Here is a 15,738-nt window from a genome sequence, read left to right as displayed (position 1 = left end):
ACCGCTAAGCCATGGGGGCCGGCCCTTATAAATTAATTTTACAAGAACTAAAAGTGATTGAACATATAAAACTAAAAGCATAAAAAAGAAGCAGAAATTATTTAAAATGTGGAAATACAATATGCCATTTGAAATAAAACAAAATATAGGTCCAATTCAAGGGAAACTATTAGTATCTAATAAATTGATAACATTTTGATATATTCCTTTCTGTGATGGTTAATTTTATGTGTAAACTTGACTGGGCCACATGATGCCCAAATATTTGGCCAAACCTTATTTTGGGTGTTTCTTTGGGAGTGTTGTTGGATGAGATTAAAATTTAAATAGGTAGACTGAGTAAAACAGGTTGCTCTCTCTAAGGTGACTGGACCTCAACCAATCAGCTGAAGGCCTGAAAGAACAAAAAGGTTGACCCCACTCCCCCACCCCCTACACCCCTCTCCCCAGCAGTAAGAGAGAATTCCTCTTGGCTAACTGCCTTTGAGCTGGGAGGACATCTGTTTATTCCTGCCTTCTGACTCAAACTCTTCCTGGATCTTGAGCCAGCTGGCCTTTGGACTGGAACTACACCGTTGGCTCTCCTGGGTCTCCAGCTTGCCTACTCACCCTGCACGTCTTGGGACTTGTCAGCCTCTATAATTGTGTGAGCTAATTCCTTATAATAAATCTCTTTGCATACACACACACAGTATATACATACATACCTATACTCCCTATTGGTTCTGTTTCTCTGGAGAACCCTAATACATTTTCTATCCTTTTTTTCCATGCATAGTCTTAAAACATGGACATTTTGTATAAGTAACTTTTGTACAATTTTATTCTAAGTATACTTAGTGCTCATTGATTTTCAGAAATCTAGGAGAAATTAGAGTTATAATATTTACCTTTTTAAAGCACAGAGAATGCGAGGCTTTCTGTAAGTGAGTCAGCATACTCTTGAACAGCTTGTCACAGAATATGGTTACCTGAAAGCTCAACTTCACTCACTTCTGAGTACATTTTGGCTGTCACTATTCCTCAGACCTGGCTGTGGTCTAACTGGCACACAGTGGGATTTCTCTCCCTCTGGTGATCTGACCCTGTAAGTCTGTCACTGCAGTCTGCTATGAGGTTTATTTTCTTGGAAGCTGAATCACACCGATGGCCCACCTTATGGGTTCATCTAATGCTCCTTTTGTACAAGGCCACTTATTTGGGAACCTAAGTTTCCTTGTTTTACTATTGGTCTGGCCCCTGAGTTTGGAGGTTATTTTCCTCCCTTGAGAAGATAGAAAAAAGAGACTCCTAGCTCTGTTTCCTTCCAGTTACCTGCTAACAATGTACTAGCACCTCTGGATTTGGACCTATTCCTAATAGTCTCTAGAGCCTTTGCTTATTCTGTGTGGTAGCTTTAATTTATTGAATGATCATTCAGGTGCAAGAAACATCACATTTCTCTGTTTTTCTAAAGTAAATTAAATCTAACCTGAGCTGCTTCAGGCCTGGCTAAAGGAACTTCCAATATGGGTGGAAAATGGAATTCTAAGAGAAATCGAGGAACTTCCAATATGGGTGGAAAATCGAATTCTAAGAGAAAAATGGAAAATTGGATCCTAAGAGAAGACCTGGCCTTACTCGATGCCAAGGATGAGGTATGGTTCATTGAGTTTTCCATTGTTTCCATTGCTCCTTCTAGAGAAAGCTATTGCTGGGGGATGGTTTTCCTCCATCTAGTAGGCCCTGCGGCTCTGTAAGGGTCACTAAGGTGACCTCACTGCCATCTCCCCACTGACCACAGGCTGGCACAGCACAGAGGCTTCTGCTTTGCTCTCAAGCCCTCTGCACTTATGCCAGCCTTGACCACCTTGGACACAGCCACATAAGAAAGACACATCTTAACCTCTTAAGAAAAACCCCCAACCCAATTCCCTTCCCAGTCCGCAGGACCCCTCTTTTTTTCCTAATCAGGCTACTCCTTTTTCAATCTCAAGCACCGGTATCTTCCACATCACTATTCCATCCTCAGTACCAGGTTAATTCCTTTCCAACAAAGGCTTGGAAGCATTTTTTTCTGTGATAGCCACTGAAGTACAAAGGAGCTACAACCCACCCCCCACCCTCCCTACACACACACCGGTGGAGAAGAACCCAAATTCTAGAACATAAAGGCTTGATTGGAAAAGGGGTAATAACTGTCCATCATGACAAGGAAATACATTTCTATCATAAGCTTACAGTCAGGAAAATAAGACCAAGGTGCTTTTTCTTTTAAATATACTATGAAACATTTCAGTATGCAGATTAATATAACCAGCACTTGTGTTAAGAAATAAAATGTTATTAATAGTTTGTACTCCATAATCACATTTTTCTTGCTGTCCCCCCAACCAAAAAGATGAGTCTCCTGAATTTGGTGGTTTTCATTTCCATCCATTTTGTTACAATTTTACTACATATGTATATAGCCTTAAGCAAAATATGTAGGATTGTTTTGTATGTTTTAAATTTTATGTCAGTGTTATCTTTATGTATGCATTATTCTGCATCCTGCTTCTTCTGTGGGGATACAGATAGCTGTAAATTTATTCATTTCCACTGCTGTAGAGGATTTCCTTGAACTAATATATACACACGTTATTTATCCATTCTTCAGTGGATGGGGCATTTAGATTGTTACAAAATATTTGCTGTTACATACAATGTAGCTATAAACATTCTTTTTCATAGCCCTTGTGCACACAAGTAACATTTCTCTAAGGGAAAATTTACCTAGGAGTAGAATTGTTGGGTCCTAGGGCATGTACATCTTCTACCTCAATCTAAGTTTCCAAATTGCTCTGCAAAGTGGATACAGCAACATAGCCTCTTACCAGAACTTTCCCATTGCTTCACATCTTTACCAATGCTTCACCTTCTTAGAATTCTTAACTTTTGCCAATGTAATTGTACCTCATGATTTTAACCTCCCTGGTTACCAGTGAAGTGGAGCATCTTCATATGTTTGTTGGCTACTCAAGTTTCCTTTTCTGTGAAGGGCTCTTGTGCTCGTTCATACACTCTGTCCTTATTATTATTATTTTACAATATTGGGTTATCTTTTTTGTATTGATTTATAGGAGTTCTTTATGTACTCAAGAAACTAATTTCTTGTCATCCATTTGCATTTGCAAATATATTCTTCCAATCTGCAGCTTGTCTTTTTACTTTGTTTATGGTATTTTTGGATGTACAGAATTTTTAAACTTTAACATAGTCAAATGTCAATCATTTTCTTTCATGTGTGCTTTAATTTTGTTTTAAAAAAAACAACAAACAACTTTTTTCTATCCTAAGTGATAAGGATATTCTCCCTATCCTCAGCATTCCCTTGTTTAAAATCTTTGCTTTTCATATTTAGGACTTTAATCTTCCTGTTAATTATTTTTGTTTGTGGTGTGAGATAGGAACCAATTTTATTATTTTCCATATAGATAAACAGTTGTCTAAGCAACATTTAGTAAATAATTCAACATATCCCCATGAGCTGCAGTGTATCAAGTTTCCAGTTATGTATGGGTGTACAGAGATAATTTGTAGTCTAGTGACCCTATTACACTATCCTTGGAGTGTATGTTACATTTGTTTGTTCATCCTTGACCTTTTGGGTTTGTCTGAGCTCACCTGAGAGCTTCATTCACAGCACACTGGTTGCTTGGAACACCTCCCTTTCTTACTCAATGGAATCACTGGCATTCATATTGTTAGAATATCATTTTGGAGCTCCCCTATCCCTTTGTATTTCCTTTAAGAATCCCTGGCCTTGCTATCACGTGAATTTTTTTATTTTCATGATGTCACTCCCAAAGTTAAGGTTGTATGTCTACTTTATGTTCAACATTCTTCTTTTTCTATTATGAAATCTTCCAAGGATAAATTCACACTGGTGTCATGCCATAACTCTACCTTCTGGTCAGAATTAAATTTAGCGGGCCGGCCCCGTGGCTTGGCAGTTAAGTGCGTGCGCTCTGATGCTGGCGGCCCGGGTTCGGATCCCGGGCGCACACTGACGCACTGCTTCTCCGGCCACGCTGAGGCCGCGTCCCACATACAGCAACTAGAAGAATGTGCAACTATGACATACAGCTATCTACTGGGGCTTTGGGGGAAAAATAAATAAATAGAATTATAAAAACAAAAAAAAAGAATTAAATTTAGCTTATAAGTCATTCTTAATATTTTTGCTCCATTCAGAGCAACATAGTCATGAGCAAGGCAAGTAAGTGTTGTCTGGAGAGGCATTAACAACTTTCCAAATACCATGAAATATTTCTTGATTAATTTTAAAGTAATAAATTTCCTTTGACCTTGTCTAAAAATCTACAATCCTCTTCATCCTCTACTTTAAAAAATATACTAATTCTCTTGCTTTGCATAAGTCCTTTGAACTGTGAATAAGAAGCAGCAGATGGAGCCTCAGCTTAGCCTGAGATGAAGCCTGAGCACATCCACTGGATTGCTGGGCAAGTTCACCAGAAGCCTATTTCAGTGAGGGCCTGAAAGTCCTTGAAGGACTAGACCCATCCTTAGGGAAGACAGAACTAGGCATAGCAAGTTTGGTGCAGTTGCAAACCTTTAGTTCTCTGAAGGAAGAAGCAATTCTATGTCAAGTCTGTTACTTGGATTTGATTCCCAGGTTTGCAGTACATTCCCTACTGCCCCCCTTCCCCAGGTAGAAAACAGGATATGACTTTACAGTCAAAGAACTCAATATGAATTTTAGATCATATAGGATAAACTTCCTTCTCAACCTTGGAAATACTTTTATCTTTAAATTTTTATGCTAAGAGGGTGGGCCTGGAGCCAGACAGCCTAGATTCCAATCTCAGCCATATCACTTAACTGGGAGACCTTTGGCAAGTTATTTAACTTCTTTTGTGCTTCAGTTTCTTCAACTGTAAAAATGAAAATAATGAAAGTAGTAGCTACTTCATAGAATTGTAATAATGATTGTGTTAATATATGTATATGTATGCATATGTGTATATGCACACAAGAATGTGGGTATAAATGTATATAAATACACCTATTTCGCATTTGTTTGCTTATAGAACCCAGTAGCAGTGAGCACACACAGCATCCAGATGTTGGCTTCCAAATCCCATTCTCCATTAAAAAGAAGCAAGCCTCTATGAAGAAATGGGTGATTCCAGGACTAGGGCAGGCAAAATACAAGATGAGGCTACGACATCTTTTTGTGCACAGGAAGTCACCGGAACCTGTTTGAAGGAGCTCTCATTGACCAAATCGGTTACAATTTGAACATCAAAATAAAAAACAGAAGTAAAGGAATATAACCTATGAGTAAAGAACAGGACCACAATTACAGAAATAGATAGATAGATGAGAGAGAGAGAGAGAGGAAGTTCATTTTTATTTTTTATTTTATTTTTTTAATTATTTTTCTGTGTGTGTGAGGAAGATCAGCCCTGAGCTAACATCCACGCCGATCCTCCTCTTTTTTGCTGAGGAAAACTGGCCCTGGGCTAACATCTGTGCCCATCTTCCTCCACTTTATATGGGACACCGCCACAGCATGGCCTGACAAGCGGTGCGTCAGTGCGCGCCCCGCATCTGAACCTGGGCTGCCAGCAGCGGAGCGCGTGCACTTAACCGCAACGCCATGTGGCTGGCCCGAAAGTTCATTTTTAAAGTAGAAAGCCATGTAGAAGAAATGATGGAATTAGAAAATCATCATTTAGCAACCATCATAGTAATAATTATGGTTGCTAAAACTAGTGCAAGTTTGAGGAATAACAGAATATTTACAGAGTCTCAAAGTATCTCTCTATAAGATAAAAGGGTACAAACTACAAAGGGTACACTAAAAACTTAACAGTGGAGAAATCTGGCTAATACCACTTCAATCGATGTCAGAGATAATATCACTAATAATGGGACAAACCAATATCATATGCCTCCTGAAGCACTGACAAGAACTCAGTATCACATCTGTGATATTCTTGCCAAATTGCATAGCCTGGATCTAATGAGGAGCTATCAGACACATCAGAACTGAGACATAGTCTACAACACAACTGGCCTGTACTCTTCCAAAATGTCCATGTCATTTACTACAAAGAAAGACTCAGAAACTGTGCCAGACTAAAAGACATTAAAGAGGCATGACAATTGAATCCACACATAGTTTTGGCTTTTCTTCTGATGTAAAAGACATTTTTGGGACAAATGGTGAAATCTGAATGTCTGTAGATTAGATAATAGTATTACATTAATGATAATTTCCTTGGTTTAAGGAAAAACACACTACTGAGGTATTTAGAAGTAAAATGCCATAGCAGAACTTAAATGCTTCAGAAAAAAATTACTTACTATAGACACATACACATATATAGAAGAGGGAGGAGAAGCAAATGTAGGAAAATGTTAACAATTGGTGGATCTGGGTGAAAGGTATCCAGGAGCTCTTTGTACTATTCTTGCAACTTTTCTGTCTGAAATTAAGTCAAAATAAAAATTTTATTTTGATAGATATATTTATTTCCTTGATTGTGGTGATGGTTTCATGGGTGTATGCATATATGCAAACTCATCAAATTGTATACATTAAATATGTGCAGTTTTTTGTATATTAATTATACCTCAATAAAGTGGAAAAATTTTTAAATTTAAATATATGTAAAAGAGCTTAGAATGGTGCCTGGCACATAATAAGGAGTGTATGTGTGTTGGTTGTTCCTATAGAGATAGATTAGGAGCCTAGGTTACATGAAGGTATAAGAAGGTTAGGGTAAAGAACATGAAGGTAGGGGACATTTTCCTTAGGTTATCACAAGTTCCAGGATCTCAGGACTTGTGATAGTTTACTTTAGTGTCTAATGTAGCCTGGATTTTTTTTTCACTTGGAAAGAATCTAAAAGCTTATGATCTAAAGTGGAAAGTAAAAAATAGCTTTTTATTTGAAAAGAATGGAAAGATTTTGTAGGCAGATCATAAGCACACCATCTGGTTAACTCAAGAGAAAGCCTAAGAGCTTAGATTTCACATTTTTATCAGCCATGTATGGTTTAAGATAGAACTCCCTAAGCTAAAAATATCAAATCATGTTTGTTCCACTACTCAAAAGTTAGTTGAAAATGCTACTCAACTGCAGTGCTGAAGATCCCATCTATCTTATCTAAGAATCAGAGTCCATTGTGGTTTATATTTCTCAAGTTCAAATGTTCAACCGTGTGCAAGACAAATTAGTCACATAAGAAATAGGTAAGGTTAGCACAATACTAGTATCTATAAAATTAAATAAATTTTAGTTCTTTAAAAATACGATCTCTCAGGGGCCGGCCAGGTGGCATAGCGGTTAAGTGCACATGCTCCACTTTGGCGGCCCGTGATTCGCCCATTTGGATCCAGGGTGCTCACCGACGTGCTGCTTGTCAAGCCATGCTGTGGCGGCGTCCCATTTGAAGTAGAGGAGGATGGGCACAGATGTTAGCCCAGGGCCAATCTTCCTCAGCAAAAAGAGGAGGACTGGCATCGGATGTTAGCTCAGGGCTAGTCTTCCTCACAAAAAAAATTAAAATAAAAATACGATCTCACTCAATGATTCTCAATCAAGGACAATTTTGCCGCCAGAGTTTGGTTGTCACTCCGGGGCCGGGGGGGGGGGGACATGTTGCTGGCATAAGTGGTAGAAACCAGGGATGCTGCTAAGTATCCTACAATGCACAGGACAGCCCCCCACAACAAAGAATTATCTAGTCCAAAATGTCAATAGTGCCAAAGTTGAGAAATCCTGCACTAAATGAACAGATTTTCTAAAATTTCCAGCAGTTAAAATGCTACTAGGGATGGAATAATGCTTCCGGTCCTATCTTAGATATAGATGATATAAAATATTATCAGCTAGCCTAGGGCCTGACACATAATAAGTACTAAATATATATTTGTTTAATCAATCAAAAATGTGTGCTGCTCTTATTCTATGAGTATTTTTATGGTTTTCCCTTCTTTTATATATGCACTGAAACCGGACCAGAACTTCGTTACTACCTGCCTCTTAAGTATCCCACCCTCATCTCAAAATATAGCAAGGGAGAGATTTTTATACAAAATTATAGATGAACTAGATCACAGGAAAGTGGAGAAAAGCCAATATTCATTAGCGATTGGATATGAAAGAGAACCAATTTGTGTGGCTTCCAGTATAATGAAAGAATTTTAAATGTAATAAAGACATTTATTAGGAAATCTCATTAAAAACAAAAAATTCAAGTGATATTCAAAACATGGGTAAGAATTCAGCCCTGCAAGAGTTCGCATGCTGTGCAAATCTCTAAAGCTATTCAGGCCACAACTACTTGTCAAACAAACTGTAGGGAGGATAAATCTCGCCCCATCCTCCTTTGCTTATTTTGGGCTTGAGAAAAGTCATGTAGCAGGAAGTTACTTATCATGGCTCCACTCCCCAGGGAGCGTCAGCTTGAAGGTGCACCCGTGGCCCCTGTTAAAATGGAGAGGATATGAACTGCTGAGAGTTCCTCTACATTGCTTGGTTTTATTTCTCTCTAGGAAAGGAATTGTCCACAAAACTTTCATCAATCTGTGGCAAAACCTCAGGTCATCTGATTAGTTTGAAAATCATGTTAATGTGTTATATTCAATGACTACCTCTTGTGTCTAGAAATCTCTGAAGTGAGAAACAAGTGATAATTACTTAGGGAATACAGTGGTTAGAGAAAAAACAAAAGTATTAATATTCTTTAGAAACTATTATCAAATTTCTTATCTATTTGTATTTATTTAAGATGATTTTTAATTGTCTATTATATTCTAAAATATCCTAGCTCTAACAGCAGTTCTCCCCACATTTGATAAGCTAAGGACAAATATTATTATATCTCTTTTCAATCCAACTTGGTTCTTTTATTTTATTTTATTTTATTTTAGTGAGGAAGATCAGCCCTGAGCTAACATCCATGCTAATCCTCCTCTTTTTGCGGAGGAAGACCGGCTCTGAGCTAAAATCTATTGCCAATCCTCCTCCTTTTTTTTTTTTTTCCCCCAAAGCCCCACTAGATAGTTGTATGTCATAGTTGCACATTCTTCTGGTTGCTGTATGTGGGACTCAGCCTCAGCATGGCCAGAGAAGCAGTGCGTTGGGGCGCGCCTGGGATCTGAACCCAGGCCGCCAGTACCAGAGTGCATGCACTTAACCGCTAAGCCACGGGCCGGCCCATTTCTTTTATTTTTATTGGCTATTTTAAGAAATTAAATTAGGGGCCCGCCCGGTGGTGCAAGCGGTTAAGTGTGCGCCCTCCGCTGTGGCAGCCCTAGGTTCACCGGTTTGGATCCCCGGCACGCACCAACGCACTGCTTGGCAGGCCATGCTGTGGTGGCATCCCATATAAAGTGGAGGAAGATGGGCACAGATGTTAGCCCAGGGCGAGTCTTCCTCAGCAAAAACAGAGGAGGATTGGCAGATGTTAGTGCAGGGGTGATTTTCCTCCCAAAAAAGAAATTAAATTAGTATTTAGTAAAAAAAAAAAAAAAAAAAAATTAGCCAGTCTGAAGGACTTATAATGAAATGCTCCAGCCCCCACTGCCATTCCTTCCCCACTCATCCTAGTACAGCTTCTGTGGGGCAACTCATTTCCTTTTTGTTTTTCAGGTAGTCATCTTTATAACTCTGAATAATATTCCTCTGTTAATATTTCTTGATGTATCAATCGTAGACATTTACTCCTACCTTGGAAAGGTAAGGATTTAATTTAGCCACTCTCCCTCCTCTCTATTTTTAGTAGTTATATTATCTTAAGTTATTCTATTGGAAGTCTTTATAACTTAAAATAAGATAAACTCCTGTTTCTTGTTCATCAGCTTTTTTTTTACAGTAGCTCTTGTCTCTCCCATATGTAACATGAAGCCATTACCACATCCTCTTGCCTCCTCCTCCTCTTCCACCCAACCTCTGTCAGCTTCACTTTTGCTTTCTGTCTATTAATTTTATAACGCCAAGGTTAATGACAAATACACTCTGTTCTGTAACTGTAAATAGATATTCAATGTTTTGTCCATAACTGATTCTGAACTTTGAACTGCAGTGTGCAACATTTGCTTTATTATCATTACGTAAATATTATTCAGTGCAGAGAAAGGTGCTATGCCAGGACATTTCCTCCTTGATGGGTCCACTTTTTGACCCCTCTGCCACCTAAGAGTGAATGTCCGTTTCTTCAAATTCCGTTGGTTGTTCAAGATCAAGCCACATTTTAGTTTGCTTCATATATGGACCGTAGCTTTTTTGTGATTTTTTTCTTACACATTCCAATTGCCTTTCTTTTTCCCTACTGAAAAGAAGAAATATGTGCCTCCTTTATCCATCTATTCATGTAATGAAATGCATTCCCTTCTTATTCTTGAATCCACGCTCCTTGGAGTCCACTGACTCATGTCCTAGGGAGACAGGTTTCTCCCAGCTCTGCTGCATCTTGGCGTTGTTCTTCACTGGACATTTGGTTGGTTGCTGTGTTCTTGTATCCCATGTCTTCATCTTTCTTGAATTTTTTTTTTTTTGAGGAAGATTGGCCCTGCGCTAACATCTGTTGCCAATCTTCCTCTTTTTTCTTTTTTCTCTCCAAAGCCCCAGTACATAGTTGTGTATCATAGTTGTAGAGTTGTACCTCTTCTATGTGGGATGCCGCCTCAATGTGGCTTGATGCGCAGTGAGTAGGTCCAGCCCAGGATCCGAACTGGTGAACCCCGGGCCGCCGAAGTGGCATGCGCGAAATTAACCACTGTACCACTGGGCTGGCCCCATCATCTTTATTGATTTTTGCCCTTGTTTTGCTGGCATACATCAATACATTTTCACAAGGATTTCTTGTTTTCTAGTTTAGAACATGTCCTTGATTCTCCTTTCTGAAAAAAAAAAAGTGGTATGCACACATTTGAATTTCTTCTACTCTAAGTATTCTCCCCTTGTGAACTTATCCTCCAACTTCCTTCTTAGATTCCTTGCCTGAGAAGCACCAATATTCCTCTTTAAAAGGTAGGTATAGGGCTGGCCCAGTGGCGCAAGCGGTTAAGTGCGTGCACTCTGCTGCGGCAGCCCGGGGTTCGCCGGTTCGGATCCCGGGCGTGCAGCGAGGCACTGCTTGTTGAGCCATGCTGTGGCGGCGTCCCATATAAAGTAGAGGAGGATGGGCATGGATGTTAGCTCAGGGCCAATCTTCCTCAGCGAAAAAGAGGAGGATTGGCATCAGACGTTAGCTCAGGGCTAATCTTCCTCACACACACAAAAAAATGTAGGCATATTATGAATTCTGCAACTTGGAGCAACTATTGGTTCTCTGTATGGTGGAATAATAATCCAAATAATATGAAAAAACCTAGTACATATTTTGCAGCATAAAACTTGCCAGCTTTTATAGAGATGAAGTGTGAGTTTTACTGATTTTGTCAAATTGTCTTAATTTTAACAGTATTTTCCAATAACATAAGTTAACTCAATTTAAGGGTGTAGACACAATCATTGTAGCTATACAAAGAGAAGACCTAAATTATAACCACAAATTTTATTTTTTTAATAATGGACATGAGACAAGCTTTTATTTAGCCTGAAGAATTTGTGCATATTTTCATGTTTTTAAAATACTGTTTCTTAGAATGTTAATTATTTCTTATAAATATACTTTAGAATAGGATTGATTTGGGAGCCTGGGACTAAAGGTTGAGGTAAAGTCAGGTAAAGATTGAGGCTTTGAAAAGGGATCCATAATCCCAGGAGTCTTTTCTACAATATGACACAAGCTAGTGAGGTTGACCAAGCCTAAGAAATCTGTCAGAAGCATGTGACAGGTAATATAAAAGTCTTGGACATAAGTAGAAATTAGAATCTAAAACCAAGAGTTGGATAATAATAGTCCCCACAGCTGAATGGTGAAGATGCATGGAATAAATGGAAGGCAAATATCCCAGCTGCAAATAATAGAGGTAAAGAGGATCACCCAACCAGCAAAGACACTACAGGCTTGTATGCAGAGTTGCTTTTCAAAATATTTGACAACCAATAGAGAACAGTCAAGGACTAATTAGAATTGCTGCTGACCATGGTTCTGTAACAGGTGCCTGGAGGACCCTGCTGGACAGAGCATTAACTTTTTAGTGGATGCATTATAGGGAGGCTCCAGTGGCCCCCGAGTGGGAGGAAAAGTATGAGGGAGCACTGGGTTGTGCACGAGAGTGGCTGTTTCAGTATTTTAACCACCTATATGGTCATGCTGGTAAGTTCTGGCTCTCTGAATTGGTCTCCAGCCCGGAGCGCTTGCAGGGATCAGAGATCTAGATAATGTTCTAACCATCCATGCAGGAACTCATCTTCCAAGGTATTAGGCAAAAATCCAGTTCTTCAGAAACCGAGTCACAAATGTAGAAATCAGCTCCAGAGGAGAGCTTATGCTAGATGCTGAGAAACTTAGAACAAAGGTCAGGTCAGGGTAAGCAGCAAAGCCAGAGGGCTGCTGAATTTGAGCTCTGCATGTCTTATCAGCCTGGGGTCAGGGGTGGAATCACAGAGAAGGGCAGGCCAGGACCACTGTGTGTGTGGCAGGGGAATAATTAGAATAACCTGGATTAGGGCCGGCCCCGTGGCTTAGCGGTTAAGTGCGCGCGCTCCGCTGCTGGCAGCCTAGGTTCGGATCCCGGGCGCGCACTGACGCACCGCTTCTCTGGCCATGCTGAGGCCGCATCCCACATACAGCAACTAGAAGGATGTGCAGCTATGACATACAACAATCTACTGGGGCTTTGGGTGAAAATAAATAAATAAAATCTTAAAAAAAAAAAAAAAAGAATAACCTGGATTAGAATGTGAAGGTCCAGGTGGAACATTTCAGTATATTATTATTCTCTGAAATCTTACTGATTGTACCAGCCAGGGTTTGGTGAAGGAAACAGAAACCACTGGAAGTATTTTAAGCATGAAGGGATTTATGATACAGTTTTATGTGCTTAGAAAATCTTTGTCAGGGCTGAAGGAGCAGGTTCTAGGATGGTACTTCAGGAATGACTCCTAGAACAATATGGAACTGACACACCGGGGGGCTCCCTTCTGAGGCCACTGCTTGGAATGGTTAAGTTTAAGACCACAATACTGTGGATGCATTCCAGGAATCCAACATGGCTCTTGTTGCCACAGTAACTGCACCCCTACTCCCCAGAAGCTGTAGCAGGAACACTGATGGTGCTGCTGTAAAAAATAAAACCTCACATTTCCATGACCTCACCTGCAGCAGAAAAATAAGCAAGAGGAACAGGAAATAGCTTCCACCTCACATCTGCCTTCCAAATCTCACTCGAATGTGTCTAATTGGTGGAAGCTAATTCATATCCAGAGCTGTACCTGCAAAGGAGCCAGAACCATAGATTTTAGTGTTCTAGCCTCTCCAGCAAAGGAAGGTACCCTGGAGAAGGGTAGAATGCAGGTTGAGTGAGCCAATCCACATTATTCACTAAAATGATACACTAATTTTAAAGTGCAAATAAATACACAGAGTGGGAACAGGAAGGACTACCTGAGGTGTCAGCTAGAGGCTAGATGCTGTGCAGGGGTGCTGAATTCAAGATCAAACATTTTTCTGTGGTGTTTACAGACACTATGGCCTTGATTTGCTTTTAACAGTTAGTACCTCGTTGGTCAATCTTTTCTCCTTTCAGAAAACTTATTTGACAATTTTCTCTTATTTTGTGAATAGGTAATGCATTCATATGGTTCAAAATTTGAAATGTTCACAAGGCTTTACAGTAACTGTCCTTCAGCTACTCAGTTATTCTCTTTAGAAGTAAACAATCATATCTTTTTATATGTATCCTTCCAGAGATATATTATGCATATACAAGTATATATGTGTATCATATTCTCCCCTCCATTTTTACACAATGATGGCTTTTATACACATTGCTCTGCACTGTATTTTCTTTTTTACTTTCCATAGATCTTGGAGATTAGTCCATATCACCACAAAAGAGCCTCTCCATTCTTTTTTTTTTTTATGAGGGAGATCAGCCCTGAGCTAGCATCCATGCTAATCCTCCTTTTTTTGCTGAGGAACACCAGCTCTGAGCTAACATCTACTGCCAATCCTCCTCCTTTTCTTCTTTCCCAAAGCCCCAGTAGATACTTGTATGTCGTAGTTGTATATCCTTCTAGTTGCTGTATGTGGGACGCGGCCTCAGCATGGCCGGAGAAGCGGTGTGTCGGTGTGCGCCTGGGATCCGAACCCGGACCGCCAGTAGCGGAGCCCGCGCACTTAAACACTAAGCCACGGGGCCGGCCCGAGCCTCTCCATTCTTATTTATAGATGCATAGTATTCCATTGTATGATTATATACCACAATTTATTTAACCAGTCTCTTATTGATGAATGTTTACATTGCTTCTTTTGCTATTACAAATAATGCTTTGAGAAGTAATCTTGTATACATGCCATTTCACAAGTCTGCAGGCATATCCGTAGGATATTCGTAGATGTGGAATTACTGGTATTTTCGTTATTTAAAAAAACACGGACTAGAAATGATGAGGAAGACCCAGAAGCATTAAGATAGTTCAGCAGAGGAAGGTCATCCTAAAGTGCTTAGATTTGGGTCACCCTATGGTGGATCCTCTAGGACTTTCATTAGGACCTTGTGAACCTTTCATTAGGACCAGGTTTCACTTGCCCGCTTGCCCCTAAAGGCTCCAATTTACTATGACCAATTTGTACTTTAAAATTTAAACAAAATTAAGTAAGTAAAATTCCCCTTAGTTGAACAGTATAGCAATATCTATCAGCAAAAATAATACATGTACATTTCACTCAGCAATTCCACTAGAATCACCATAATATCTAGCAATAGGGTCTAGTTAAAAAACATTATGGTACATAGGGTCAATGGCTTACTGTTAGTTGTGTAAAAGAATGAGGAAGCTCTTCATAAACTGATATGAAAAGATCTAGAAACATTGTTAAGCAAAAGAAGCAAAGTGCACATAACTATGTATAGTGTGCTTCTAATTATGTAATAATAAAGAGAAGGACAATATATACTCATATTTGATTGTAAATGAATGCTTAAAATTTCTAGAATTATACTTACAAAACTAACTACAGTGGTTAACTGTTAGTGGAGGGAGAGAAAAGCCAGGCAAATGGAAGACAAAGGGTGGGGGAGGGAGAGGGAGAAGAAATTATTTTTTAAAGACAAAGTGTAAAATAAAATAAATTTTAAGTAAAATAGTCCAGAAGCACAATATCCTGGGAAACCCACGATTCCTCCAAAACCTCTGGAAATTCCTATGGTGCCCACATATTTCCTAGTTGCCTCTGTCTTTGAGTTCTTGCTTCTGCTGACTTCTCTTGTTTCTCTGCTGTTTTACCTCCCACTTGGTGTTGTCCCTTTGCCATCCTGTCACAGCTGTGCATCGTCCTGATTCATTCAAATCCCAAAGCACCACCACAAGGCTGCATGCAGCACACTTTTACTCAAGGGCGTACATTGCAGCACATTATGACCCAACAAACAACTTCAACTTGGATCTGGTTCTTAAAAGTCCCTCAGCCACTCCCTTCTCATGACCGCCTCTCCACAAAGAGCCTTGTAGCTGAGTACTTGTCTCCTCTTTGACCTTCTCCCCTGTCCTCTAGTGTCACTCCCAAAATTGCTGTGAATTCCTTAGGCAAAGCAGTTTGGTTCTCTCTTTGCCTCTCAGTCTATTCC

At 39.6% G+C, this 15,738-nt stretch overlaps 1 long non-coding RNA gene across 1 annotated transcript; it reads left to right on the top strand.

Moving 5' to 3' along the window:
• LOC147915996 (uncharacterized) lies at positions 1-6,514 on the top strand. The gene is made up of 2 exons (XR_015553671.1): positions 1-1,637; positions 5,073-6,514. It is a non-coding gene; the product is annotated as an uncharacterized LOC147915996 (long non-coding RNA).
• The last annotated feature ends 9,224 nt before the right edge of the window (positions 6,515-15,738 follow it).

This window comes from Ceratotherium simum, chromosome 11, assembly GCF_057802395.1.
Source record: "Ceratotherium simum simum isolate JZ-2026a chromosome 11, ASM5780239v1, whole genome shotgun sequence".
Lineage (NCBI taxonomy): Eukaryota > Metazoa > Chordata > Mammalia > Perissodactyla > Rhinocerotidae > Ceratotherium > Ceratotherium simum.
This window is presented reverse-complemented; position numbering and strand designations above follow the sequence as displayed.